Source organism: Corvus moneduloides, chromosome 4 (assembly GCF_009650955.1).
Source record: "Corvus moneduloides isolate bCorMon1 chromosome 4, bCorMon1.pri, whole genome shotgun sequence".
In the NCBI taxonomy this organism is placed as follows: domain Eukaryota; kingdom Metazoa; phylum Chordata; class Aves; order Passeriformes; family Corvidae; genus Corvus; species Corvus moneduloides.
The window spans coordinates 10,301,642-10,328,049 of NC_045479.1; the positions used below are offsets into that span (position 1 = coordinate 10,301,642).

Genomic DNA, 26,408 nt, shown 5'->3' on the forward strand with positions numbered 1-26,408 from the left:
GCAATCTGAGGCAGTACCTGGTTCCAGCAAGTTTGGTCAGAGAGGATTCCAAGACTGAATAATGTGGCACTGCATCTGGTTCAACTACTGTACTAGAGTCATGCTTTGCACAGTAGGACACACGATTCCAAGCAGCTGTTCCAAAACAATAGTAGTTGTCCTTCTTTGGGGCTCCAGCTCGTCCCCTGAGTAGCTGGAGTAGTTGCTCATGCAAGTTCTCTGGAATATTTTACACCCACCTTTTTAGCTGTTGGATCACTTACCTGACATTTCTGAGATTCTAGAAATTCTGAGATTCAGCTTTGGATTTCCATAGCTTAGAGGGAACTGTGTTAGTTCCTGCTTAAAGGAAGTTCAGGACTGACTGCATGACTTCCTAGACTACCTAATGTCCATATCAAGTCATTACTATTAACACAGCAAACTTACTACTATAAATTTTCTCAGGAATTTTAGCAAAATAGTAAAAAACAACTAAAATTCTTATGATCAAGCTCTATCTTTCAAATATTGGTACTCTGAGTAGAGGTACTAAATGTAAGGAAGCGGCATGATTTAACTCTCTCTTGTTTCTTGAGTTCTTGAGTCTCCACAAAACTGCGTCGATGGGATAAATCCAGCAGCGCTGCAAAGCCTGTCATTTGCTTGTCAAGTATGTATTAAAAATTAAAATAAATGCAGAAAAACAACAACACAGCAAAAACTTAGAAAGAGGACCAAAAGCTTTAGGAAAACTTGTGGCCCATTGAATTTCTCTGCTACTGGGCATTAGACTACAACATATGCTTAACTCCATGTATTTCAGAACACTGCGGAAAAGACACTGATTTTGTTATAAATAAAATTATGTTTCAGAGTGATCCATAGAAGCCTTGAATACTGCAGCTCTAAAAAAGCTAAGTGTGAAAATAGAATTGCTTTCAAGTGGCAATACTTTTGTCCTCCAAAACTATTTCTGTTGGGTAAAGTTCAGAGTTCTTACCCTTGGTGTTGAGAGAATATATGGACCTTGTTTGTCCACCCTTTCAAATGCCCACAAAATGTGTGCACATTAGCTGCCAGCTGAAGAATCCAGCCCTAGTTCTCGCTGGGGAGGTTTGGCTGATTTTAAGTGCCCCAAGTATGCTCATAATGGCTTTAAAAAGGACTACTTGGATATTTCCCTCACAGCTAAACTATTCTCCCAGCACTTGTGCAGTTTTTCCGTGATTAACTAGGTGATTTCTTTGTGCAATATTGTTTACTCTAGAATTTCTGTGAACTCAAATATTTATTTATTTTAACATTAAATAAGGGAAGCTAAAATATTGTAGGAAAATACTACTTGAAGCAAGAGCACTGTTCATAAAGTGCTCTTGCAGATGTAAGCAAAAGCTGATTTAAAAAGAGTTGTGCTTTTGAATCAAAAATCTGTCTTAAACCTTTTAACATGATTTCATAAAGATGTCTCCAGTGTAGCATTGCTGCTTATACAAATGCACTTAACATATAAATCAATTAAACCAGGAAAAAAGGTAGCTGAAAAACAGATCACTGATTACAAACTCAAAAGTACTTCCACTGGATTTAAAAAACCAGCAGGATCAAATATTTAAAAAAAACCACCCAACTCAGAAAAACACCAAGCCACCTAGTACGGTGTCTGTTTAGATGCACAAAAGCTGTAATAATTAGAGAAGATTAGTTAGGCAGATTCTACCAACTGACTGCAAGGACAGGACTGCATGACTTGAGATGGCAAGTACAGTACAACATGTTACCAGAATGATTCTTGGTGATGCTGCAGAAACCTTAGCATTTCTGCCAATAAACAGATTCTATAAATGGGAAAAAAACCCACTTCAGAATGTGGCCTCTTGGTTCTGCTACTGTCATCTAAAAGGAGAAATATATCATAATAGGCAGAGGATAATCATTACAGTGGTTTTTGTTTAATATCAGGAGTTTTAAATGTCTACATTTAGTAAATTTTCTTGAAAGGAAATGACAATTATTTCTATACCATGTTTTTTCCTATGAAACTGTAATAGGCAAACAAGTATAGTATTCCTTGACTGTGGGTTTTTCAGTGGTGAGAAAAGGGTGGCAGAATTTTTCTAAGGTGGACTGTGGTCTAGCAACAAATACCCTTTTTGCTTTATGGCCAATTGTGAGGACTGAAGTAGGCGGGTACCTCAATAGGGTAGAAATCAGAGATTTAAGCTGATGAAACAGCCTAAATTATCCCACACATGATGGCTACTTTCACGGTTAACACAGCATTTTCTTCTCCTGCCCTTTCAAACTGACTGGACCTTCTCCTAATAGCGACCACAAGAATGAGAGACTATGTTGGTTCTTCTCTTGGAAATGGTAGCTTGGCAACAAGGTGAACTTGGTCCATTCTTCCCTGTTGATCACCAAACAATGGATCATATAGACTTTAGATTCCCTAAGCCTTGGCTCTATTTAAAAAAAAAAATAGTGGTTACCTTTCATATAAAGAATCTCACTGTCCCACACCCCACTGTCTCCATTTGCCTTGGGGTAAGAAAAGAAAGTACTTCATTTTGTTGTGTTTTATCACCAACTACCCTCAGTAAGGAAGTCTGCCTGGTAGGTTAATGATGGCATTTAACAGTGGTAAATCAATCCATAAGCACTTTATAAATCATGCTTGTTCAGCAGTTTTGCTTATTTCTCTACCAGGATGTTAAAAAAAGCCTCCAGTCCAACAGCATTACAAACATTGTTTCCTTTGGAAGACCCACAAATATGACTGGCTTCAAACCACACAAAAATGCTCATATGAAGGGAGGTATCACCCACCTATTTATAACCACCCAGTGTTACCATGTAAGGCTGAATGAATTAAAAAAAAAAGGTCCAGAACTGACAGGAATCTCTATAAACTTTGCTCTCTAGGAGACAAAACAATAACATTCAGCCCAAATTAAGATGTCTTTTGGTCTTAGATTGGTTCAAACTATTTTGGGTGCAATTATACTGGACCTTCTGTTTTTCAGTATTATGAAAGGCCTTTTTCATATTTCATAAAGCTCTAGAGAGGGACATAGTTTAAAGCTGAGTACATCTAAAAAATATAAACAATCAACCTTTTGCTATTTACTACATTCAATCATACAAGCCTCCCATACAGCTTTTTCTTCCTGATTCCTTTTAAAAGCTGTAATCAGTGTACAGTTTGAAATGTGTTTCCTCCTCTTGATTTTTTCTTTGCTTGCTAAATTTGCACTTATTAAATTGTCCATTTCAAGGAATGAGTCTGAGACTGAGACAAATAGATTTTCTTGTTTACATTTTGCTTCTTCATCGTTCAGTTTCCCAAAATACAGTGGCTGTCAAGAATCAATGCTGCTTTGGAAAAAATGCCAAAAATTTATACTGATGGCCTGACCAAATTGGGGTATTCAATGAAATGCAGTGCTGGACAGTAAGAAAATTTTGGCCCTGCTTCCTGAGGGCGCACTACAACAGGAAATACTGCTAGAATATAAGGAACATTATCCAGGGAGATTTTCAAAGTGAGCTTATGGGTGCCTTGAGACGGGTCAGATGAAGTCAAATTCAAAGTAGATTCACCACCAGCAGCTTATTTCCAGGGCTACAGTGTGCCAACTCAGTAGGGAAGATAGGAAGATGATCATCAAAACAAAACCACATCAGACCCCAAGGAAACCAAAAATACAGATATTTCAAAAATTACAGCCTTTAAAAAACCCAATAAACAAATAAACAAAAAACCCCAACCAGAGACAGAGGCCTGTGTTACAAAAATCTAAATTGTGTGGAAAAGATGTTGAAATGGATTTTTGGACAAGCTAAACATAATCATACATAAAAAAACCTTAATATTTTAATTCATTTTTGGAACAGTTCTAGTATACTAAGCACACTTTCCTCTTGTGCTGCTGGTATATAAATTAAGGATCGAAGATACAAAATTAATGCACCTGCTTCAGTGGAAAATCAAAACAAAAGTGCTTTTATTTTTCTCATCTTCCAAATTCAGACATGGGAAAAAATAAGAGAAATCAGATAATGGCCGTTATAAAACATTAAACTCAGGAATAATAATAATAATAGATTGTAATAAGGAATACAATTATTTCTACTGAATTTCAAAATGGAGAAAATGAGCTAATTAGAGGAGTCTGCACTTTGAGGGGACATTTTCCTTTAGATAAGAAGAAAAGTGTAAAGTTAAGTGTACTACATACTAATTCTCACAACCCAAAAGACACAGCTGCGCTTTAAAGACACAGTGAAATTGTAATTATCTAATTTAGCTTGGTAAGAGCTACTTTTCTTGGCTTTTTGCCCAGAAAACCCTTATTCCTTCTGCAAAACAGTATAGCAAATTCTAAACCAGAAAAGGAATATTTTACAGACATGCAATACAAGAACACATTGATGATAAACGTAACATACTTACGGATTACTGCCTTCAGTAATCCAAATTTACATTAATCTGTACAAAGAGAATAATATCTTGATACTAAAAAAAAGGGAAATCTTCAGTTTATTGACAAAACAGGAGTAGGCACTCCAGGCCTCAGAGCAGGTTTGAACACCATCCTGGGAAGAATCTCCTGAAGTTCTGAGAATCTCAACATTCATTTTTAGCATTACAGAAACCAGCCAAATAACTACTGACTAAAAATTTATAGAAACTATTGAATGCACCAACATTATTATAGAATATTGAGAAGGTATTTTTAGGGAGATATTTTTTCCCCTTTTGCATCCAAGAGGAAATTCTACCATCTGACTGACGTAATAGTCTTTAGCTGGGATAATACTGCAGAAAAAGATTAATTAATGCAGAAAACAAGCCCTTAATTATTATTTTTGTCTCCCAAGCATGAATGTTTCAGAAACTTCCATCAAACTGTCAAATTTTATAGTGCTCAGGCACATAGGCACAAGTTGGGGGTTTTTTTATGGCATATATTGGAAGAAGAGTGATAAAGGTGTATGCTATTTACCCCCCCCCAAAATCATGTTCCATAGCTACCTTCAGGAACGCTGCAGTCAGGTATAATGCAATACATAACCTACACCATCATTTTCATTTCTTAATAATATCTTGGTGAGGCCCTGGCACAGGCTGCCCAGAGAAGCTGTGGCTGCCCCATCCCTGGAAGTGTCCAAGGCCAGGGTGGACAGGGCTTGGAACAACCTGGGATAGTGGAAGGTGTCCCCACCCAGGGCAGGGGTGGAACTGGATGAGCTTTAAGGTCCTTTGCAAGCCAAACCAGTCTGTGATTCTGTGATCTCACATTTCTTCATGTAGTATGGAATAGGAAAACCACTGCAAGGTCCTGTTCCAGTGCCATTATGTTACATCTTTTAAATTCTGTGACTTTCAATGTACTGTTCATTAAGTATCTATCTACTAGATACTGACACTGTCCTGTTCACAAAAGCGGTTCAGCACTGTTGTTTTCCCAGTTCATCACAGCATGTCGTTCACAACTTGGCTGCTTGCCCTTATTTTGGCCTCTTTATGCCATGTCCTCTCAGAGAATGGCAAAAAGGCTTATCTCTCCCAGGGTTGGTGTAATCCTCACTGTCCTGCCAGTTCCTGATTCATTTTGATACTTCTTAGTACAAGAAAGACAAGGAGCTACTGGAGAAGGGCCACAACGATGATGAGTGTGGACTACATCTCTGATGAGGAGGGACTGCGGGAGCTGGGCCTGTTTATTCTGGAGAAGACAGGACTGAGAGGGGATCTCATTAATGCAGGTAAGTATCTCAAAGGAGTGCCAAGAGGAGGGACCAGACTCCTTCCAGTGGTACCCATTGACAGTATGAGGAGCAAAGGCTAAAAACTAAAACCTAACAAGCTTCATTTCAACATGAGGAAGAACTTCTTTACATTGAGAGTGGCAGAGCACTAGAACAGCTGCCCGGGAAGGGTGTGGATTCTCCCTCTCTGGAGACATTCCAAACCCACCGCTGTGTCACCTGCTCTGCGTGACCCTGCCTTGGCAGGGAGGTTGCACTGGATGATTTCCAGAGGTCCCTTCCAGCCCTCAGGATCCTGTGATTCTGGGACGACACTGAAGGGACGCCGCTGCTGCTCTGCCACGCACCGAGCTCCGGTCGGGCTGGGTGAGCAACCACTGGCCGGGAACCAAAGGCCAAGGGCCAGAGGCTCCATCCAGGGCCGGGGCTGCTCCGACACCGGCGCCGGGGGTGATGCCAGCCGCGATTCCAGCGGTGACTCCAGCGGTCACTCTAGTGGCTGCCCGGCAGGGACAGGGAGCGGCGGGGGCGGCCCGGAGCCCGGCCGCGATGAGCAGCAGCAGCTCCCGGCGCTGTGGGCACTATTCCCAACTTTAGGAGCTCCCTAAACACAGAGAGAGTAGCTTAGAAAGTTTACAGAATAAATCCTCTTTATTCTCTAAAGAGCGCACAGCAGCGAAGCTTTCTGGAAACCAGGCTCAGGTGGTAATAACTTGCATCTTTTATATAGCTAAACCCACATGGACCCGCCTATCTAATCCTCTCCGCCTACCTAATGCATATTTATCCGGGTGATGTAATCTTACGCACTGCTCGAAACACAAGGCTCTTTCCTTCATTAAGCAACTCTTATAGTAGAAGTTATCTGACGCCATCAGTTGCGTTTACAAAAGGTGAGACAACGCAGCCTGCGGACAGACGATCCAGCTCGGCGGCATCAAGGTGACCTCGGCCGCGGGGGTGGGGGGGCGGCCGCATCCACATCCGGGTGAGGCCGCGCCGGCGGGCGGGGAGCGGGGACGGGCCGGGGCAGGCCGGCCGGAGCGGGCGCTGGTCCCGGCTGGATCACAGCCGTGCCAACCCCGGCTCACAGCCCTGCCTGCCGGGATCACGGCCCTGCCCGCCCGGGTCACAGCCAGGAGCCCCGCTGGCCGAGCGGGCGGCAGAGCCCGGCCGGAGCGTGGGTGCTGGGATGGCCCTGCGAGGTCCGGCTCCACCTGCTTCCTCCTGCCTCCACCTGCTTCCACATGCCTTCACCTGCCTTCTCGTGCCTCCACCTACCTGCACCTACCTTCTCCTGCCTCCACCTGCCTGACTCCTCCTCTAAGCCCTCCTGTACTGCAGCTCACACACCTTCATCTGCCCTCACCTGCCTCCACCTGCCCCCTCACCTGCCTGACCCCTCTGAGCCGTCCCTGTGCCACAGCGCTCACACTTGTGTGTGATGCTGGTGATGTCCTTAGTGATGTGACAAGGGTTGCTGCAAAAGGGGAGTTCAGAAGTAGTTTAGAGGAGCAGCAGGGGCCTGCCTTCCTTCCCTGCACCTTCCTTCCCTGCACCACAAAACTGGTGTTCCTGTCAACGGGAGAACCCTTGGAGTAGTTCTCTAGCCCAGAGGTTTGGAAATCCTGGCTGTGAGTTCTTTGCTCTTTTGCTTCCAAGGTCAAACTGTACGTGGCCAAGTTTTCAAACATTGTCCAGAATCTTTCAATTGTGAAATATCCTGTCTGATTTTTCAGAGGTGCATGGGCGCCTAGTATCTGTTACTATAAATGGAGTTAGGCGTTGAAGTATTCCTGAAAATCTCTCTGAATCTTCAGGCATCTAAACCACTTTCTATAAATCTGGTCTTTAACTATTTTAGGAGTTTGAGGCTTCTGATATGTGTAATAAATAGGGTTGATTGTGTCCTCTTGGTACCTCAGCACCTGACCCCATTCTGCTCTGGGATATTGTCATGATGAACTCTCTCTGCAGCTTTGGTTCTTGTCAGGAGACTAGTATTTCTCATAAGCAGTTTTTCTTTCCTATGTTAGCAATTCTTTTTGCCTATCAATTGCACACCATGAATGCATCTTTTGCCACCTTACTGCAGCATTTTAAAGGAACTTCGGGTAGTTTTTGTCACAGTGCTTGACCACCTGTTTCAGTGGACCTGCTTAATAGTTTTTGTTCTCAGCACTTCCTGGCTGTTTGCCTTTCTGCTCTTCAGAAATTGCTCTTCCATATATATTTTTTCCATGTTCTGAGTGCCTCCACATCCATGGCTTGAATGTCTAAAGTAATGTTGATGCTAGTGTTGTAATTACTTCCTTGTTTTTCCTTCAGGGGCTCTCAGTTTCTCACTCCCTAATACTGGAAGCAGGCTGCTGACCATCCTCAAACACAGACTGCAGGGCAGACAGTGTCTGTTGAGTGCAGTAGCGATCCTCATGCTGGTAGGATCTGAAAGAAAATCACAGTAGTGTTCAATCAGGTGATGCTTGGATGCTGAATGAAGGGTAGATAATCGCAGAACCAATTTTTTTCAGAGCCTCTTAAAATGTCTTAAGAGTATTTTGAAAGGAAGACAATTAAATACAAGAGATAAATTTATGTGCTCTGTGGCTCAATGTGTTTTTGTGAGTAGTTCCACCAGTAATGCTTTCTGCTGTTAGTCTGGCACATTGAAGCTGAGGTGATGTTTTACTGTAGCTCAGCTGAGGGGGTGGGTGGGTCATGTACACACCAGATTAGGACAACTGGCATTAAAATAGGGTCTGTCACCTTTGGATTTGTTTTTATCCAAATCTTTCTCTGACTATTGCTATAATTCAGTTTAAGGCTTCCTACCAGTTTGATTCTACCTAGAATGGTTGAAAACTGAGCACACCAGGTGACACATTGGCTTCTGTTATGTTCACACATAAACCTTCACGAGGATTTGGAGGCACAGTGGTCAGACCATGCCTCACTAGAACTCTCAATGCAGTTTCAGTCCTTCTGCACTTAATTAGGAGCTCCTTGACTGTTTTCTGCATGTCTTTGAACACCATGGGCTGTTGAGGCCAGCTCCTTCATATCTCTTTCCAAGTGAGACAACTACTGCCAGAGCTTGGTGAAGAGTACTGGCTGTCTAGGCACTGTTAGCTGCTTCTGTGCTGTCAGGCTGATGACAGCCACACAGGTTTAGAGGTGCCAAAATGCAGTTATGCTATGAAGCCTATTTCTGGTCCAGAGGAACAAGTGGATCGCAATCTTAAGGGCAATAATTCCCCACATCTTTACAGAGCTGCTGAGACAGATATCTAAGTGCAGTGTCTGTCTGAACACTTGGCTGGGTTCCTGCTGAAAACCCAGCTTCCAGGAAAGCTTGCAACACCAAATGGAAAAAAGTTTGAGGTTTGATGGAAGCACACTTTTTGTGAATCCTTAAAAGTAAAATCCACAGCCCCTTCCTGCCCAGGTGCAGGCACATGAGGTGTGGTTGGTGTGTGCAGGGCCCGGTACCCTCGTGTGTGGTGTAATCTGCTGCTGTTCATCTGTGCAGTGCTTCATGCTCGAGTGCCCTTACAGGAAAGTTCTTTCTGCTCATGGAAAACTAATTTGGTCATAATAATGAAGGAGAAAAATTCTTGTTAAACCAGTCTTGATACTCAGAACTTTTTCAGCTGGTTTTCTTTCTGTAGGGCTTTCCCCCCAGTACACTACAAGTCTCAGGCTACACAGTCTAAATTTTAAGTTAAGTGGACTAAATCTACCTTTAAGTGCAGTGTAGTGGCAGATCATCTAAAAAGTGTTTCAAGGTGACTTTCAGAAACTATTTTAACATCTGTTAGCTTCATTACTTTGTTATTTATAAATGAGAGAATGCATCAGAAATTCAAAGTGCAGGAGTTGTTTTTCCTTTTTCTATCTCATACTTCTAAAGGCTTTAGATTTATGTGGAAATAACCCCTGCTGGTGTTAATAAAAATAAATACCTTAAATTTGAGGGTTGGGTTTATCTTTTCTGATAAGGCATCTTGCAATCCTAATATTCCCTCGTCACTTTGCATCCCTTAAGCAAAGGCACCTGCTCTCCACACCTGAGTCTCCAGAAGTGGTACTATTTTTACAGATAAAAATGAAGTGATTTGTCATTTTCTTAATGTAGAATTCTATTATCTAAACTTTCTTAGCATACAGTAGGATTTGTATTAGTTTGTCCTGAGAAGTTTGGAATTGACCAGTGTGAAGAATTTTGCTTTTCTGACATAGCAGGCTTTTTTCCTTTTCATTGTTCAGTTGGCAGATTTATTTTAGGTGTGACTGAAATGATTCGTGGGAGTTCTGTCCACTCTTTCAGTTAAACCATTAAAAATGTAAATCCCATTCTAGGGAGTGGTTGGAGAAACAGAATTACGTATCCATAAATTTCTTTCTAAGTAATCATAGAGGACTTTCTGAATTAAGAAAAAAGTGAATTAAGTTTTTTACTTATGTGTACAAGTTGCAGTGGATGTTCCTCAAGAGGTTTTTAGGGATGTAATTTTTGTAGAATTCTTCTGCAGTTTTCCAGCAGCTTTATGTGACATCTGTGTCTGCCTTAAGTTGGTTGGCACACATGAGGCTAAAATTTCCTGTGATCACCTTGTAACAGACACTGCCTAGCAAACTTTCCCATCCTTTGAATTAGAGCTACAGGAATGGGCATAATACTTATAAAGCCATTTCGGATCCTCAGAAAGAGAAATGTTTATCATACCTATCTAATGCCTATGAAAGAAAAGCAGGTTTTTCTATTTGTCATTGGAGTGATAAAAATTCCAGTTTTGTATGTCTTTCAGAGAAGAATTTGGAAATGGCTTTAGCTTAAAATATGTCTTTGGTTGTATTTGCAAGACTTCTATTTTTTAGAAAATCAAGTATGTCTAAACTATAGTGCTTATTTAGTACAAAAAAAAAGATCTAAAATCTCAGGGAGTTTGTGAAACTCTGAGGTCTTTAAAAACCTCCACTTAGTGAAAATGATACAGGGCTAAATTCTGATTTTTAGGGTTCCCATGAACAACTGTGGTAAGTTTTAGAATGTAGAGTTTTCACCTATTCAGCAGTTTCCTTGATTAAAAAACCAAATTTGAACCTCCTTATCTGATAACATATGGCATCATAATACTCAAATATTAACTAGTCAGGCAAGTTTTCACTTGCAGTGAAACGTAAGTCAGATCTTGACCCGTTCTTCCATAGACTTCAGCAATATTCCTCTCATTTTAGTGCAGTCCTGGAAAAGATGGCAAATTTTTGTGCACATATATAAACTGATTTTAGGTGACTGTGCAACAGTAATGGTTGGGACCGTTTGTTTGCTTTTGGAAAAAGTAATTAAAATAATTTATGCTGCTAGTAGGGGTGGTTCCAAATTGAGACTTCTGCTTTTATTCAACTTTCCTCTGGGTTATGAGGCTGTAGCAGATGTGTACAGGGCAAAGCAATCTCTGCTGGAGGGTAGGTTGCTTGGAAGAGTACAGTTGGAATCTGGCACTAAGGGCTGACAGTATTTAAAACTTGATTTCTTTGGAAATGAAGGATTTAAGGTGTGCAAGCACATCTTGAGGTGCAAAACCAAACTCAAATTATTCCAGTGTGAAAACTAGTGATTTCAAGGCTGTAGCCTTGGATCTATTACTAGAGCTGTTGCTTTTCCTTCAACAAAGGACTTAAAAAGGGATTTAATGTGCTGTGTTATTTCTAGAAAAGCAGTTCACGGGGGCATTGCTATCAGTGTTTGAGCATGCTGGCTGATTGTGTTTCAGCTTTTGTACCTGCTGGAGAATTGTACTCCGGCTGTGAACCACTGCATTCTTGAGAGCTCTCGTGTGGCAGCACAGCCACACCAAGGCACCACATCTTTTGATCTGAGTAGGTGAAAAATTCACCAATTGCAATCATCCCCTTCAAATGACAATGAGTGAGTATGAAAATGGAGTGGAAATTCCATACCTCAGTATGGATACAATGGAAGGCACGTCCTGTGAGGAGCAGGCAAGGACTTTCGGGTTTGTGCAGTTTGGAGAGAGGGAGGCTGAGGGGTGCCCTCCATGAGGGTGGCCAGGCAGGGGGGAGGCTTCCAGAGAGGTGGCCGGTGCCCCAGGCATGTCCGTGTCTCAGAGGCACTTGGACAATTCCCTTCCTAATGTGCTCTGACTTCTGGTGAGGGCTCAGGCTGTTGGACCAGATGATTGCTGCAAGTCCCTTGTAGCTGGAACTATCCTATTCTGTGAACAGTCTGGGGAGCAGATGCAGCTGTGGGAGAGGTGAATAAATATGAGCTGAAAGGGATGCTTGCTCTAAGCTGTGGACTTTTCAAGAAAATCACTGCTGTAGACATCCTTGCTGTTGCACATGTTCTTTGGGCACATTGGCTGAAGGCAGAAGAAATCTGGAAGAAGGTGAGCAGGTTTAGAGGTGCTTCATCAGTTAATAACCATACTCACAAAAAGTGAATATAATCTCCTACAGCGAAACAGGTTGCTTAACCTAGCCCTGGAAGTAGTTTAACATTTAAAAACCCAGCTGAACAACCCCCCTTCGTCTGGGAAGCAGAAACTAACAATCCATTGCATCAATTCAAAAGCAATTTGATTTCGATATACAAGATTATGAAAGGATTCTTTGTAACAACCCTACAAGCCTTAAAATTAGAAGCTCAGAGTAATTTTTGTTTCCTTCCCAGGTGTTTATATTCAAGTGAAATAATCCCACAAAAAAATTTGAAGATTCAAAATACAAAATGTCCAAAGGTTTAGACATGGTTTTGCTTTCTAAACTTTGGTTAGATTGTAAATAAATAAATGTACTAAATAATGTACTAAATATTATAAATTCATTCTGTGTTTCCTTAATGTTCATTCTGTGTCTCCTAAGGTTTCTGAATAAAGTGAATGCAGGTAAAAGCTATCCAATATTTTATGTATTGTTGCCAAAACTTGGTCTTGTAGTTCTTCGTTCCTCATTAAATACTTTGCCAGAACCCACTGCTAGAATTGAGTTATTTTATCTTGAGGTAGACTTAGAGAAAGATGGAATTGCTTTACTTTGAATTTGTTTTAGTATCCATTTATATTAAATATGTATGTTTTTGCTTAAATATCTTTTATTTACTGCAGAACACAGTGATGTTTGGGATTTTTTTAAATTTCTGAGGAAAAGAGACCTACAGTCAAGTTCTTTGTGCTAGGCTTGCTTTTTTCAAAACTTTAACAACACTTTACTATGTTACCGTTCTTGAGCTTAGTGTGTGTGTATAGAGAGAAATAAAGTGGAAATCCTGTCTCTGAGGATTGGATTTAGTGTAGACTTAGATGGAAACGAAAATATTTTGGCATGCATTTGCCAGCTATGCTTTTAAAAAGGACTTTCCATGGGGTGCAGCTTCTGAAATAGTCTAACAGTGAGTTTCTGAAGAGGTTTCCACATGATGCACATGCCACAGTCAGCTTGCTTTTAGCTCATAAGCTGTCACAGTAAAAAATCAGTATCTTGGCCTGATCAACTGTAGATTGAAGAAAAGTTGTACTTAGTTTGAAATCATGGAATTGTTAAGGTTGGAGAAGACCTCCAAGGGTCCAACCATTAGCCTCACACTGCCAAGTTCACCACTAACCACATCCACATGTCTTTACATACCTCCAGGGTTGGTGATTCCACCACTGCCCTGGGTACCCTTTTTCAGTGCTTGACCATGGTTTTAGCGAAGAATTTTTTTTCCCAATATCCAATCTAAACCTCTGCTGGCACAGCTTGAGGCTATTTACCCTTGTCCTGTCCCTTGTTCCCTAGGAGCAGAGCCCAACCCTCACCTGACTGCACCCTCCTGTCAAGGAGTTGTGGAGAGCCAGAAGGTCCCCCCTGAGCCTCATTTTCTCCAGGCTGAGCCCCTTTCCCAGCTCCCTCAGCCACTCCATTCACAACCCTCTGGGCCTGTCCACCCAGCCATTTATTTTATGCAGCAAAGAATGCACATGTCCAAGCCAGGAGCAGCCAGTTTCTCCAGGTGAAGCCTTTGGAAAAAGATAAGTTTTACTGAAAGTCCAGGTAAACAATATCCAAAGCCTTTGCCTGATGCAAAAAGTGGGTCACCTTGTCAGAGGAGATCAGGTCAGATCATCCTTCCCTCTCTGTTTCTAGATCGGAGCCAACTGGGACCTCCCTAATTAGCCAGGACTGCTGGTAAGTGACTGGAAGTGGCTCTGTGGGCTCTTTCAGCAGCTTGCTCAGCACCCTCAGGTGAATCCCAGCCAGCCCTGCAGACCTGTGTGTGTCTGAGGCACAGCAGGTCACTCAATGAGCATCTTCTTCTGGGTTGTGGGTGTTCTTTCTGCTCCCTCTCCCTCTCTTTCAGCTCAGGGCTGGGTACCCTGGGGACACCTGGTCTTGCTACCGAAGACTGGGGTGAAGACAGCACTAAGTACCTCAGCCTTTTCCTCATCCTTTCTCACTATTACTTTCCCCTGCATCCAATGAGGATGGAGATTTAACCCTTCTTTTGTTGCTATTGTATTTATAAAATCATTTTTGTATTGTTTTTTTGTACTATTGTACTAGTGCAGTAGCCAGGTTAAGTTTTAGTTGGGCTTGGGCCCTCCTAAATTCCTCCCTGCAGGACCTCATGCCATCCTTGCAGTCCTGTTTCCCCTCTGCAGATACCTGGTAAATTGAAGTTCCACATGAGAACCAAGGGCCAGTGATTGTGAGATTTCTCCCAGTCCTTCAGAGAATATTTCATCAGTCTTTTCATCCTGGTTGGGTAGGCTGTAACACACTCACACCAGGATATCTGCTTTGTTGGCCTCTCCTCTGATGTTTACCCAAGACACTTCTCCCCCCCCGCCCCCCCCCCCCTTTCTTTTGGCCTCTCCTCTGATGTTTACCCAAGACACTTCTCCCCCCCCGCCCCCCCCCCCTTTCTTTATTTTTTCCCCCAGATAAGTTCCTGCACATTTGGTTAGCACTGATGGACAATAGCATTGTGAACTGACTCTGGAAGGGGTCTCAGGAAATGAGTTTAAAACCACTTTTGTTTACTCCACTTAAAAATGACTCTTACAGAAATTTAGGATTTATCACAGTGTGATGAATGATAAAATGAGATACTGTTACTCCAGGACCAGATTAATTTTACTGTTAGAACATAAAAAATAGCTTCTGCTTTAGGACCTTTGTGAATACTTTTACTAGTTAAGGAGTGCTTAAAAAGTGTGTGATACAGCTATATAACTTCCATCAATAATGAAGGTACCTGGGATTTAGTTAAATTATCCTTATAAATGCACTCATGAACTGCCTTTAAGGTTTATAAAGAGGCCTGACTTGCCCTCAGTTGGGGTTGAAAGGGCAATATTGGTTTAAGAATCTTGTTTAAGTGGAGAAGAGACAAGTACTAATGTGCTTGAAAATTTCAAAAACTGAGGCAAATTAGACTTCCGTTTGGAAAATACTACATTTAAATTGACTGTGTGCCCCAAAGACTTTGCTATACGTAGATCCTTTTTTGTTTTACTATCTGAAAATGTGTGTTCTTTGTCTTTCTCTTTATATATATCTACATATATATATATATATATCTATATCTATATATATATCTACATCTATGTACACAGACCTGTGTTGCCCCAGTGATACTTTCACAGTTGAGCAAAGTTAGTAGTTGACTTTTTGGGTTTTGTTTTGTATTTCTTTTTTTCTTTTTTATTATAACAAGCTGAAATTATGTAGTATAAAACCTTAGTACTTTCAGAGCATACCTTTAGAAGTAAACCACCTTTGTCATGCATTTATAAGGGCCCAAGGTAATACTGTCAGAAAATGAACTTATCAGTAAAAGGTTTCACAATGTTTTGACAAGATACTGACTTGCTAAATTGCTTTAATGTATTCCAGAGTGTGTTTAGGAAAGACAGAAGAGGTTAAGTTATTGAGTTATTGTGACGTGAACTGTATTAAACATGTTTTTAGTAAAATGGATCAATACTTGAGTAGTGAGAGTGTTCAAAAATAGTTACAAAAATGTAAATCACTTTTTGTAAGTGATGATCTAGATGTAGTGTATGTAAAACACACTCAGAAATGAAGTAATTCTCCTAACATACTTGAATATTTTTTCTTAAAAGAAAAAAGGTAACAAAGTTGTTGCAAAAACAGAATACATTTTGATTTTAAATGGTTGTCTTCCAGTAGCATCTATGCTAAAATCTTTCCAATTTCCTCGTGGCGTAAAATACGCCATGATCTGATTAGTGTCTAGTTAATAAATAAGAGTTTTGTGTTTTAAGATTTTTTTTTTAATGTTAAATTTTATTTCCACATTGAATCCCATGGAAAAATTATTATATTTTAAAAATTATGTGTATTTAACTTGATTTAACTGTACATGACTGCAGAACATGTGGAGTTGGTAAAGCTGACAAAGGATAGGACACTGACAGTATTTTTGGTACAGCAGAGGCTACGGACTAGTTTTTGCTCATTAATCCAGTCCCGGTCCCTCCATTAGGTTTGAGTTATAGAACCACACACCAAATAATAAAGTGTGGTGTTGCAGCGCTAGGTTTAGTTTAGCAAGCTGCAGCCTTCCCTGGGAGCTCAGCGGGGCTGCTTAGGGCAGGGCAGCCATTCTGTCCTTTTCATTTTTGGATGGCCCCGCACTTTTGCTCTGGCCAGCTATCAGCTCTACAACCCAGTGATGGCAAAGGAGGTGAGAAGGGTCCCTCCCTGAGGGTTTCAGAGGACCTTTAAAGGTTACATCCCATCCTGGTGATCCCCAAAGGCAGAGAGACCTCCTGATTCAGGCGCAGGGGGTTTGCTCAGGGGCTATGGGGCTGTACATGGGCGGAGTTGGGGTACAGGAACCAATAGGGAGAGCCCGAGGGAATGGCCAGGGCTAGGGGCAGGGGAAAGTGGGGGGAACAATATGGGATGAGAAAAGCAGTGGGTAAACAGATCATACAGTATGGGAAGGCTGAAAGGAGACCAGCATTCTTAGAGCTGGGTTTAGTTCTAGTCTTAGGTAGACTGGAACAGGCAGGCTCCTGGCCAGAATTCTGGTTCCTGCCAGCCAGGCTCCCTCCTGAGCAGTTGCTCTCGTGAAATGTGCTGGATTTGAATTTCTTAAAATTGTTTTTGGCATTTTGGATTAAAAATAAAAACTTTTTTGTTGTTGTTCCTATTTAGTGAAATGTTTTACGATAATTTTTTGTGTAAGTTGTGCAGTGAGCAGTATTTGTCCTGGGGAAGGTAGTAATTTGATTGTAGGAGTAACCTAACATACTACTCATTATGAGTGAAGAAGATAGTTGTGAGTTAATTCTGTTAATTCTGTTAATTCTGTTTTTTACAATCATATATTTTAGAAGACGACTGGATTAGCTTGAAGTTGTCTATTCACATACATTTTTTTGTCAAAGCCTCTACAGAAAATTATAGTTATCACCTGGAACTTTTAATTGCTAAATGCAGTTTTTTTAATTACTGTTGAGTGTAAGTGTAGGGCATTAATGGTTATTGTTCAAATATTCAAGTTTTTTCTTGCTGACTTTAGTCAAGCAGAACTTGTTTTCATTGGGAATTTTGCTGACTGAAGACTATGTAATTGCCCAATAATTAATGTAGTTAAAAGATATCACTCTACATGTAGTTTGCACTTTGGAACCCGAATGTTCTGCCGGTTTTCACAGCATTGCCAGAAGGGATAGTTTTGCATAGTAATTTCTGGATAAATTTCAGTAGTTCTCTTTAAACAGTGCTGGTTTCAAAAGCCATTAAGCTCCATGAATATGTAAGGCCCTTGCTACCTTAAATAATTCCATGAATTCTCAAGTATATTATTTCCAGTTTCACTGTGTGCTTGTATAAATAACTAAGTGTCCACTACAGCTTATTACTGTTTTGTTCTTGTTCATGTGTTCTGTGTGTATGGAAGTTTTATACTTTAGGATGAATATCTGTTAGGCATGCATTTATTTCCAGCTTAACAAAGGTCTTAGAGGACACATAAAATTGTGATTTAAAATAAATGACATGGGAGAAGGAACAATTGGTTTCTTTTAGACCAGGAAGATGTGGAGCATTTTGGTTTTGTCTATTGATTTGGAGTTGGGGGAGTTTAACTCTTCTTGAATGAGAAATAATTTTTACTTAATTGTTAACTGACATGTGATATTCTTGGTATCAGAGCCTTCCTCACATACTTGGTACCTAAATGTCCTGGTAACTTGCTGAGTATGGGACTTTTTAGGAAACATCTCCCTCTTTCTGACAAGGGCGTGGTAGGGCTGACAAGTCCTTGTCAAAAGCTTTGGGACTAGAGAAGAACTGTATTCTAGAAATGCATAAAGAATCAATCTGAAGAAATAAATTATTTTAAAGTACTGTGATCTGATTAAAAGAAAAGTATTTAGGTGTTGAGCCCTAATCCCGTTTTCACTCTGGCCTGATCTGGAATCTGTGTTTGCAGCTCCCTCAGCGTATTACAAAGGCATTGGTGGCAATCAGCCTTTTCTGTGAGAAGTAAATTTTTTTTTTTTTTTTTTTTTGATTGCAACAGAGAACATATAATTATGATAATACCCATTTGGTCAAAGGTCATGTGATGAAAAGTGTTGTGTTGCGTGCTTAGGAGCAGACCAAAACTGAAGATGATGAAAAAAGGATAATGTGCACAGACATTCTGGCAGCAGTGTTTTCTGTTGGAAAGCACATTAGGATTTTCATTTTACTTGTTTATGAGTTGGGAGTTGGACAATGTGAAACCTCTCCAGTTTGCTTTGTAAGAGTCATATGAAAATGAATTTTAAGTCACGTCATGAATTGCTTCTTCATGAACTGAACCATCTCTTTAGGACTGCATGGAAAATTAAATTAATCTGCTTAATATGTGAACAAAAAGTCATCAAGTCTTCTTTTTAAGTATTAGTAAAGGGAGAAAAAGGTGCAGTGATGATGCTTTCTTCTTTCTGTATGGGAGGGAAAGTAATATCTGGCCTTTTCTGCTTCTAACTGTATAGCTAGAGCTTGCAAAACAAAGGATTTAAAGGGTTTTTTAAATGACCAGTCATGTTGTGTTTCAGTTTTTGCATTAAACTTCCATAAAATCTGAATTTCTAATAGGTGATTGGGGGAAATGAATATTATTAGAGTTATTTAAGGTGTTCTTTTTCAAGATTTGCAACTGAGTCATATAAAATCAGAAAGACTTGAAAATCTGAGACATAATTGTTATTCTTTTTGATAATGTCATCTCATGTCAGAGAAATAGCTTAATATCTTTTTTCTTGCCTGAAATGAACACCTTTCCCTGTGAGAAGTACTGTACTTCCAGGGTTTGGAGGAAGCTGAGGGGAGTTGTTTTATTAATTGGAAAAGTGAGTCTTCCAGTCCATTAGGAGACACAGAATAATAAAAGAATAATAGAGGAATAATAAAGGAATGCTGTGTATTTTTATTTAGTATAATTCTATTTTACATAATGTATTTACTTAGTATAATCCTATCTTTCCATGTGCTGCTGGTTTTGTGGGGTTTTTTGGTTCTTTGGGTTTTTTTTTTTTCAAGTATCCATGGTCACGTGTCAGCTTTTCTCACATAAGATTAGAATGATAACCTGTAAACGCTGACATTTCACAGTTTTTGTGAACTTTCTACATGTAAGTTAAAGGAAAAGAGTATCATTTTCATAATATTTAACTATCAGGTCTACTGGTTATCCTTTATATTGAGACCTTTGCTATCTTACTTTACTTCTAATTAAGATAAAAAGCCTCATTTTAAGTGTATAACAAGATGATCTACAGAATTTTTAAGGGTTTTTTTCTTTTTTTACTTTAAAGATTCTTCTTCTGGTGAAGGAGTGCTGGTTTTTAGAATAAGTGATTCGCTCAGCAGCAGATTTTCCTAGGCAATGCATCATGGTGTACAAAACCTGGTGTTACCCTGGGTTTTGTTTTTTGGGTTTTTTTACTTTTTATTTTCCTGTAAAGCATATATTCCTTCTTAATATGAAAGGTCCTGAGCACTCTTTTCATGATGTTAATGGCATTTATTAGTGCAAGTTACCACACATCCATACAAGCATGCATTCAAAGACTTAGATTTTTGTTTGACATGTTGTTATATTAAATTGTGTTGCTATGATGCTCTTACTAAGATTGTGTCAAACCTTCTATTTTCACATACCTGTTCTGTGACAAAGTTTGCTTAAGGCAGAACTTGGTGCCTTTTACTTTTGGGAAGCTTCTCCGTTGTGCAGACACCTCTTTTTTAAGTTCTATTTAAGCACATTACTGTGATTTGCAGGTAAAAAGAATTGATTACAATTACTAACAGTGCTTACTGACAGTAACGTGGAGAAGCAGAAGAATTTCCGTTGTCAGTGTGAGTTCTTGAAGCTCAGTAATATTTTCAGTGGGAATGCATTTGAAACACCTGTGACCCTTGTATTTTACTTTTAAACCCTCCATTTCTTAAGTTTATCAGATGTGAACTGTGGAAGAAAGGCCACGGTTTGTCCTAGCATTCCCAAACGCTTAGCAGGAGATGTTTCTGTACCCTTTATTTGCTTCTAAGTAAAAAGACTGTGTTCCTAAATCAGCACTGTACAAAAATTAAGCATATAATTGGAGTGCCCAGTTGCATGAAGTTCTTGGAACTGACATCAGCTCTTTTCTTGTGAGGGAAGCCCTGAATTTCAAAGCACTGTGTCTGTCAAGGCCAAGAGGAAGATACAGGCTGAGACTACTGAAACCGGCTCAAAGAACCATTGATACATTATGAAGCATTAGACTTTTCTTTTTGAGAAAAAGAGTTGCTATTTGTAGATGTCTTAGCATGTTCACGATCAGATAGTACCATTTAGTGATTCCTAGGAATGGTTTTGAATGAATTAATGAATTAACAAAGTATTTTATTACTTCCAAAGAAGAAGCATCCCCATGCAGTTTTGCTTTCTTGTCGGGATTTTTTTTCTTAATGCCAAAAGTTCACCTCAGCCTTTTTCAAGAAACATTTCTGTTGAGTACAGAGATTTATGTAAGATATTTTTTCTTTGAACTTATGATGAAAATATTTCATAGAAACATAGAATCATGGAATGGTTTGGGCTGTAAGGGGCCTTCAAGATCATCTCACTCTACCCCCGTGCCATGGGCAGGGACATCTTCCACTATCCCAGATTGCTCAGAGCCCCATCCAACCTGTCCTTCAACACTTCCAGGGATGGGGCAGCCACAGCTTCTCTGGGCAACCTGTGCCAGGGCCTCCCCACCCTCACAGGGAACAATTTCTGCCTCATATCCAAACTAAACCTGCTCTCTGTCAGTGTGAAGCCATTGCCCCTTGTCCTGTCACTCCAGGCCCTTGTCAGTAGTCTCTCTCCATCTTTCCCCTAGGCTCCTTTCCGGTACACTTCATTAGGCTTTCCCTCTTTTTATTCCTCCTACAGCAATGAAGATTCTAGAGCTACTCTTTCCCTTTCATGTTCCTCTTTTGAGGTTGGTTCTTCTGTCGTCAGCAAATTCAGTCATAAATGATCTTGGACAGACGTTGGTAATTATTAGTACAGTTCAGCTGAAGAACAATGTCAAAAATGGATTCACTTTTTCTTTTAATGATACTGTTCTGGATCAAACTGAATACATTGAAAAATAGACCATCTGTGGAAGGGGCATTTGGAGGTTTTCTTATCCAAACTGCTGCTTAAAGCAGGTCTGGTTAGAGCACGTGGGTCATGGCCCTGTCCACTTGAATTCTTTGTGATTATCCTCAGGAATGAGGAGTCCACCATGTCTGTAGGCAGCCTGTTCCAATACCTGGTCACCATTTTCACTATTCCAACTTCTGTCCTAAGGGTTTTGTCCTAATCCCAGTGCAGCTCTGAGAACAGCCTGGCTCTGTCTTTCAGAAGACTGCGTCCAATTTATGGGTTCCAGTAAAATGAGAATACTTTAAGTATGAGAGTTATTAGTCTGCTATAGTCACTTTTTCTCAGGCATTTGTGGGACCCATGGTGTCTGATATTTGTGACCTAATTAGCAGATGACAAGTCAGGCTTTTCTCACCTTTTTTTTTTTTTTTTCTTTAGAATACGAACTGAATTCCAGGCCTTCTGATTGTCATTAGTCTCAATCAGGGTTCAGAGATTGCTGTTCTGGACTTGATGTTGATTAATTATAGGTATTGCCTGGCTGTGCTAAACAGGAATGTTTAATTCCAGTTTAATTCAAGGTACTTTCTGAGATTTCTTTTTGGAGGTGGATGGGGAGAAGGCCTGGTGAGAAGAGAGGGATTTCCTCCAAAGCACAGTATGTTTGAATTGTATCAACTTCGCCAGACTTCTCACAGAAGTTTATGTACATTTTGTAAAAATGTGTGGCTTTTGAAGTAAAAAGGTATGTGTGAAAGAGAAAGCTTAGAGAGGGCCATTAGAGAAATGTAAAAACTAGTTAACTGTGTGATCCTTTATTTTTATAAAGCAAAAACTAGCTTTTCCATGTTCTGGTCACAATAAACCAACTATGGTGAAGACTGAAGGTCTAAGAAGGTGAAGACTGAAGATCTAACTCTTGAGTTACTGAAGCTGTTAGAATTAAATCTTGGCAAAGATAGGGTCTGCAGATACTGAAATATGCTGAATAATACCGTATTTTAATACTTCCTCTGGAGTAGGTAAGGTATTATTTGAAATTTGAAATCATCTTTGAATTTCTAGAGAGAAGAAGTTGGTATTTTTTAAGTAGATGATTGTCAAAGTTGGGGGAAATTTCAGAGAACATGGGTTTCCTGGTTTTCTCTGTTAGTTTCTTTTAGGATATAGTTGAGTAATTGACAGTTCTTGAATATGTTTTCCACACAAGGCAGTGGTGGTGTGGTTTTTTTTTTTTTTCCCTCCTATGTCATAAGTGAATTTGAAAACCAGTACCTGCCTTCTCTGTAGGAGCTCTCATTTTCCTTTTGTGGATAAAACTGGAACTCTTGATTTCTTTTTTGTGTAGCTGTGTCTGAGCTACGGAAGTGAAATGGACTTGGAATTTTCACTTTATTGCTTTTTCTTGCTTTGCTCACTGTTTATAAAAGCTAAAAGTATATGCTGAAGAAGAGTGCCCTCAAATTCTAAACCACAAATTTTTGTGGAATTTATTTTGTAGATTATCTTAATACCAGTTTTTGTGGAGTTTCTGACGGTTTTTTTTATACTAGTTCAGTACCTTGAAGATGAGAATATTATTTCTAATGATTATTCAAATTTCTTTTATAAAGGCTATATGAAGCTAAAGAAAAAGGTGTATTTTTTAGTGGTTTTTTATATATGGTTCTTTGTTCTTCTAAAAATGCTTTTGCAGTCGGAAAGGCAGTTATGGAAGTCTTACAGATTGTGTAAGATGGTCTTGTTACATTAAGCTGTTACAAATGCTACAACTTTTTCTGGTATTGTTTTGTACTTAGAGCATTGGTATGTGAAAGTAGAATTATTTCAAAATTACTAATGGTAGGTGTGGAACATCACATCATAGGATATAGAATCTTACCTGCTTCTTGCAGGATCTGGATCTTTTACTTCAGGGGGTGTCTCCTGAGAAAAGGACTAAGTGGTAAAAATGGTTTTGTTGTTGATTTTTCTCTCTTTCTCTCTCTCTCTTTCTCTCTCTCTCTTTCTCTCTCTCTCTTTCTCTCTCTCTCTTTCTCTCTCTCTCTTTCTCTCTCTCTCTTTCTCTCTCTCTCTTTCTCCTTCTAATAATTCTTAGATTCACTGAAGGAATTGATAGAAGAATTTTAGATATTGCCATTTGGTTTACAAATTCTGTTCTGTGTAAATCAGTCCTTGACTTTTATTGTCACATTCCTTAATGTGCTGTTCTCATCCCTAAGTATTGAAACCTGGAGATTGTCCAGAATAAATGGATCAATGGATAGACCAGAAGGGTGAATAGAAGAGAAAATTCCCTGGGTATTTGCCCCAGTGCTTGACTGCTGCTGCTTGTTCAACTAAAGTCTCAGTCCTTGCAGATACTCTAAACTTGACTGTGTGTGGCGTTAAGCAATGCCTGAGCTGGCCTTGCTTTCAGATTGGGTTGCATCAGTTGTCCTGAGAGACTTTGCAAACTAAATTGAGATTCCTTTAATGTTGTGCTGCTTTATTTGGGCTGTGGAAGAAAATTCGTTACAATTGACCAGGCTTTCATTTTTCTTAAAAGTACCAGAGATTTGAGTGTAATTGATGGTAATATAAGCAACTACTGCTATAAAATAGGTGGGTTTGCATCTGCTGACTTTTTTGGGGTTGTTGGTTTGTTTTTTTGTTTTTTTTTTTTTTTATTAGAAAGGTCTTAATATTATTAGAATTTAGTAAGTGTTTATTAAGTCAGTACTGGCATTGAAATCATAGAATAATTTAGGTTGGAAAAGACCTTTAGGATCATGGAGTCCAACCATTAACCTCCCACTGCCAAGGCCACCCCTGAACCACAGCCCCAAGTGCCACATCTACGCGTCTTTTAAATACCTCCAGGGACTGTGATTGAACCACGTGCCTGAGCAGCCTGTTCCAATGCTTGACAACTCTTTTGGTGAAGAAATCTTCCCTAATATCCAATCTAAACCTCCCCTGGCACAGCATTAGGCCATTTCCTCTTCTGCTATCGCTTTGTACATCAGAGAAGAGCCTGCCCCCCACCTGGCTGCACCCTCCTGTCAGGGAGTGGTAGAGGCTGATAATATCCCCCTGAGCCTCCTTTTCTCCAGGCTAAATGAACCAGCCTCGGTTTCCAGGGAAGAATTGCTCTGGCACATTCTGTGTTGTCTTCTTTTTCCCCATAACCTTGAAGTATCCTAATTCACTGTGTGTGTGGGCAGGCTTCTGTCCCCTGTTGAAATGAAGTTTCTAACAGCCCTGTCGCTGTGCCTTTCACTCTGGGAGCTGACCAGCACTCTGCCTCCTGGCAGGGGAGGTTTCCCACATGTCTCTTTTTGTGATGGAATCCACACTGGAATGTGATGGAGAACACTGGCATTTTGGTGATGCCTGGTTTTCACTGTCTTATGATGGGGTAGGACACACAGCATGCAGAAATGTTAAGGTGGTTTTTCTTCTTTAGGAAATTTTACAGATGCTCTAACTATATTTTCATTTCCATTATGCTGTGCATTCATATTCTGGTCTTTCTTGGGCTAGGTATCCCTTGGGATATGTGTATTCTGTAATAAAAATTTTCCAATATATGGCTTAGTAGCTATTACAAGTTTTTAAGATGCCACATGCTTATCCTCAGCTGTAATTGGTATAGATCAGGAGAAAAGTCTGTATCAGCTGGGTAAAAGAAGAAAGTTTGTTCCTGTTTTAAAATTTGTTGAGAAGTGCTTGGAGTTTTGATGAAAGAGCCATGGGGAAAAGGGCATGTGTGTTGCTTCCAGGTGGCTGGGGATGGTCAACCCAGAGTGCCACGACCTTCCTAGAGAGAGTGTCCTGCAAGGAACAGATCTTCCAGGGGCAATGGCAAGCCTCCCTGGGCAGCAAGTGATTTCACCAAGTGTAGTGATTTCTCAGCTACAAGTGATTTCAGCTCTTGTGATTCAGCTCGTTGTGAAATCACCCAAGGCGAACTCGGGAACAGAGAGACAGGAGCCTCGTATAGCAGTTCCACAGAGGTGGCTTTTATTGTCCAGCAGCCCCTGTGAAGGGGAGGCCAGGGACAAGAACTCCCTGTTGAGGGGCAGAAATGGGGGGCTTTTATGGGAAAGGCAGGGGTTGGGGTAGAAACCAGCTAGCCAACTGGGTACAGGCTATTACCATAGAGAAACAAGGCCTGCTGGGGGTGGTTCACTTTCTCACCATGACCCAGAGGAAGGTTGCTTATCTCTGGGGAAAGTCGTCTTGGCCTCAGGCCTCTCTGCTCCAAGGGAGTGCAGAGGGCTCTTGTGCCTAGGGCTCCCAGCCCTCCACACATGTGAGCTGGTTAGATCTTGGTGATACTGAAATTTAGCATTTGCCCTGGTCTTTATCACAGAGGTATTGCCAGTGTACGTGCTTTCTAAATTACTACTTTTTAATGTTGTTTTATTGGGGATTTTATTTTTTTTTTTTTTAAATAAATCTCATACTTATCTAGGATAGACTTTTTGGAGGCTGTAGTTTTGGCCAAAGATTTATTCTTCAAATGCTGTGGTCTATGCTATGTCCAGTGAAGAAACAGATAATAAGCCTGTCCTGATTGAACACATTGGATGAGGCATTTAGGAAGCACAAGAATGGAAGTAAAACTGGTACGTTGTCAGAGATAGGAGTTACCCACCCCTGGGGTTTGCCAGAAATACAAATGCAGCAGCCCCACCCTCAGCCAGCTTCATGCGCATCATTCTGACAAAACAAACAGCAATACACTCTGCCAGTTTTTCCCTTAAAATGTACAAAATCCAGCCTCAAACTCAAACTTGCAGGCCAGGTTATACAGCAGTCACTTGGTTGTACCTGGCAAAATCTGTTCTCTATTACCTGGATAAATTTAGATTATCAAGTAATGGATCAGGACTTGAATAATTTGGATTCTCACTAACCAGAGGTGGATGTGAATGAGGAATTCTTCCTAATTCGCCGTTTGGTCTTTCCACCACTTTTGCCTTTTGGATGTGAAGGATACCAGGATTTC

General features: G+C 40.3%; 1 protein-coding gene and 1 long non-coding RNA gene across 4 annotated transcripts in view; one reads left to right on the top strand and one right to left on the bottom strand.

The window, feature by feature from the left end:
- Positions 1 to 5,356: 5,356 nt before the first annotated feature.
- Positions 5,357 to 23,171, bottom strand: LOC116442904. The gene is made up of 3 exons (XR_004239689.1): positions 23,161 to 23,171; positions 15,707 to 15,711; positions 5,357 to 5,439 (listed from the first exon to the last, which is right to left on the bottom strand). It is a non-coding gene; the product is annotated as an uncharacterized LOC116442904 (long non-coding RNA).
- CCDC91 (coiled-coil domain containing 91) overlaps positions 6,563 to 26,408 on the top strand; it is a 122,880-nt gene continuing 103,034 nt past the window's right edge. The window contains exons 1-2 of one of the 3 annotated variants that reach the window (XM_032106552.1): positions 6,563 to 6,647; positions 8,083 to 8,230. The gene's annotated coding sequence lies outside the window, so the exon portion shown is untranslated. Of the gene's footprint in view, positions 6,697 to 8,082; positions 8,231 to 26,408 lie in introns of all 3 variants that reach the window. The other 2 variants (XM_032106550.1, XM_032106551.1) reach the window with 2 other exon arrangements.